Below are 4176 nucleotides of genomic sequence, written 5' to 3'. Positions count from 1 at the left end.
AATTTGAAAATGCATATGAGAGAGTCTGTGTTATAAGAAGAATTTGAGAAGTTAGAAAGAGGTGGTGGTGGGAAGCATTTAGTGACAGAGGAGCTCCATGAATATCAGACTATTGGCATAGTACAGAGAAGGGCAACAGGGATGGGGCTGGGGAGTAACTGCTTAGGAGCAGATAGGCTCTGGTTTATTCTGAGGCAAAGCAGAGGTTCCACCTCAAGAACAACAGGAGAGATGAGCTCCAGCAGTGGTCCTCTGCTGCTGCTACCTAGGGTTGGCTTTTATTGACTCAGTCACAATTGTCAGTGTTCTCATCCCAAGTAAAGCAGAGAATTTTGAACATCTATTTAAAAAGAGTTTTCACATCAAGTATGAGATTGAAGCCTCCATTAGTTCTGTAAAATGAGTATGACTTCCCTGTTATCCTCTAAGAGTCTCAGTTGTAACTACAAATTTCCATTCCAACTTGGGTATCCTGACTCAAATATCGTGTTTGGAATTTAGTTATGCCCCTGGGAAGAAGTAATTATCTAAAGTTGATTTGAAAACTTGGGATGATCCACAGTAGGTCATTATTAAGAGATTGGCAAGAATAATTGGAACATTTACTTTGCAGCAGAAATGGCTAATAATTTTATAAATCAAGTTCACTGAGCCATTTGGATAATGTTAAAAAGTATTTACCTAAACATGTTTCAAAACTTCATTTCCTGGAATCCAACTGTTTAAATAACTTCACCATGGTAAACACATGAACGTAATTTTGCTGAAGAGTTTATTTTGGCCAGGAGCCATCAGATTGGTTAATTAGTAAAGGATGATGTAGTCCCTGGGGAGTAAGTGTTTAAATACGACATTTGAAAAACCTTTTTAAACATTAATGTCAAGCCTTTAAAATATTTAGAGGGAAAAATCGCAGGATTGTGACACTAGGGAACTTACACAAGTATCTTTATCTGCTTGAGTTTTAAATAATTATCGTGTAATTCCTATAGTTCATCCAACTCTGAAAGAAAATAATTAGTATGAAAAATATGCAGGGAATTTGATGAGTATAAAATCCCCTGTGGGACGAAAGAATATATCATGAAAGCCTCTTTTTGTTGAACCACTCATTAAAGATAATTAAGAAATATTTTAAAATTCTGAGATTCTATTTTTTTTTTTCCTTTATAGAATACACCTTTGAATAAATAAGTAAGGCCGGGGTGTAGCTCAGAGGTAGAGTGCTTGCCTTCTGTGTCCAAGGCCCAGGCTTGATCCCCTGCACCAAAACAAAGACAGCAGCAATAAAAGAAACTCACAAGAAAAGGAAAAGAAAATTTAAGAAATTATTGAGGCTTCTCAATGTTGTTTTTATTTTTTGAAATATGTCTGGACTTTTCCTGCGGATCGTTGACCATTGAAAACTGTCTAGCATTGTGGGAAGAACCCAATATTACTGTAATAACTGAGTAAAAGTCAAATAATGCAGTTGAAAGCTCCTGGCACGTAGTAGAGCCTCAATAATCAAGTATGAAGTTCTTCATTGAGATGGAAATTTATGGGGAAGAATCATTTAACTGGAAATTTTACATTCAAAAGTCATAAAATTTACATAGGTCTAAATTTTCAGCAAATGCATATTGGGCCCTTCTTCTGTGTTTGAAGAGACCTTGGAATGGCATGCTATTTTCCCACTGCAATGTCATTCTTGTGCCCATGATTAACTGCAAGCATTGTTTACTTTGTCTTCATTAGTGGGAGCTGACAAGAGACCCAGCTTCCTTAGCCTCGGGAGGAGTCAGCTTTGATTAACTTGCCATATTTATTCCAATTTCATTCAAACAGTGATCTGAAGTCAAAGATGCCACATGAATCAACGATGTTTCTAAATTCACAGGAAGGCCATGACTGACGTGGCAGGTCCTCCATCTTCACAGACAAAAATCATCAGACAATTCTGCTTTGTCCGGAGACCCTTTGTCCAGTATTTCATTCTGTCTTCAAAGTCTGAGAAAGGAAGTCTATATTTAAATGAAAAAAATATAGACTTTAAGTGACCAGTTCCCTGATTGTTTAACATCTCCATCAAAGACCACGTTAGCTTTCATTTGAGAAGCCTGTTTGAAGTATGAAAATAAGCATGCTCAACTGTGTATTGAGAAGAGAAACAATTCCTAATGAGCAAAAGGGAATCACAGCAATTTTGCTTCTCCTCTCTCTGATGTACTTGTGACCTTGATTCAATTCTTAGCTCCTGAGCCCTTCCAGCTGTATCAAATGAACAAGCATGATTAACATCTAAATAGCTTTAGGGTTTCTGCAGATTTCTTAATTTAAAAAATATTAACAGAGGGTTGGAAAAGCAAAAATGTTTATCCCTCTAATTTCAACCCCATAACTCTCTATGTTAAACTGAAATATCTCTTCATAGTACATCTGTCTATCCACCCACCCATAATTGTATTAGACATAATGAGGAGTTTGCGGCGGGGGGGGGGGGGGGGGGGGTGCTAAAAGAACTCACAAGAAATTTGGAGATACCAGAAATGGAAAATTAGAGATCATGTTATGGTGCAAAAGAAAGCAGACTTTACTCTAGGTCCTAGTTGTGACTCCTTTCTCCTAGTTGTATAGCATCCCAGAGGTGAACTTCTCTGATATTCTTATCTCATCTAAACTGGAAATGATTAACACTGATCCCTCCTACAAGGGTGCAATAAGGACCCATCCAGAAATGTGCATGAGCCGGGTGTGAATTGAGACCTTCACATAGGGTGAGCATCAAATATTAAGTACAAGTATGTGGTGAGGACTCCATGTGAGTTTTCTCAATGACAAAATGTTACTTCTAGAGATTCTAATATGGAGAAGAGTGGGGTACAAGAGAGACAGCCTTTCATTGCCTCAAGAAGTTTTTTTTTTTTCTTCATCTTATCCCTACCAACTACAAATAAGAGGGGTTTTCCTTTAAATTTTTTTTAAATACATCATGATATTTTTTCAAATTATACCCAAGATTCTGATGTGTTCCCCAAGCTTCATCCCTGCCCCCCTGGTCATCTGCTCAAATGAAATAGACTGTGATAGCTCAAGTTTTAGGGGCTACCTCCACAAGGAGATGGCAGGTAAACTGGGCACTTTAGGACAAGCAGGTTTGGGTGGGGAGGAAAAGAGAGATAGGTCTTCTAGAATAAGAAAGCAACATAAGCAAGAACGAGAGATGTGCAGGGAAATTTAGCTATGGAAATATCTTAGGGCTATTTTAAATTTTAGCCCAAAAGATCACTTAACATTTAAAAATGGTTCCTTCTGAGAGGTCAGTCCAATCAAGACTTTGGTTCTTTATGAATATGGGCTATTTCATTTTATTCTTTATCTTTCTAATGAACATGATTTCATTAAATCTACTATTCTGAAGGCCAATGTTACAGTCAAAATGGCCACACAGAAAGTCTTTTATAGAACCTATTCTTTCCTAACGGAAGGCAGTCTTCATTTGACCAAATGTAATTTTTTTTTCCTTATCACTCAGAGCTTGGGATAAAAAATAGTTATCCAACTCTTCCTTTGAAAAATGCCTCAGCTAAACTTTTAGAATCAAATGAAAATGACCTTTTTAGATACTGACAGCTGAGTAATTCATGAAGGTACCTCACTCTGTTCTAGCAGTGAACCAAGAAGATGTACTTTGACAGAGTTTATTTTCAAGTTGATAGAAAGGAAGAACAATGAGACACTGTCCTTTAGTGCTTCCCATGGAGCAAATTTGTCACTTTGCCAGGCTTGATGATATGAGATGGACGGAGCCTGGAGTGACATTCTGGATATAAGCTTTTACCACACGTGGATAGTATCTTTTGCATCTCTATGTTCAATATAAATGTTAAATGTGTTCTTCCCTCTCTCTGGAAGATTCTAGGAGTGCCTGGCCAGAAGAGGCTGCTTAATGGAGTCCAGAACTGAGATAATCAACTGTCTCAAGTCAAAACAGTGCCTGAAGGATGAGTCCCCAGGCAGATTTCCGTAATGTAGAACATTTGGTGAGTTTGCATATTGCTGGTTAAATCAAAGCCAGGATCATCTTGGGTCCTGACACAGTCTTTGAAAAGTTCTCTTTCACCCATTCACTCACCAATGCATTTCAGATTCCTTCAGCACAGTAGGGATTCCTACGTTGTGCTGAAGGCTGGGGAA

Source organism: Marmota flaviventris, chromosome 6, assembly GCF_047511675.1.
Source record: "Marmota flaviventris isolate mMarFla1 chromosome 6, mMarFla1.hap1, whole genome shotgun sequence".
Lineage (NCBI taxonomy): Eukaryota > Metazoa > Chordata > Mammalia > Rodentia > Sciuridae > Marmota > Marmota flaviventris.
The sequence above is the reverse complement of the archived record's forward strand: the minus strand, read 5'-3'. Positions refer to the sequence as shown.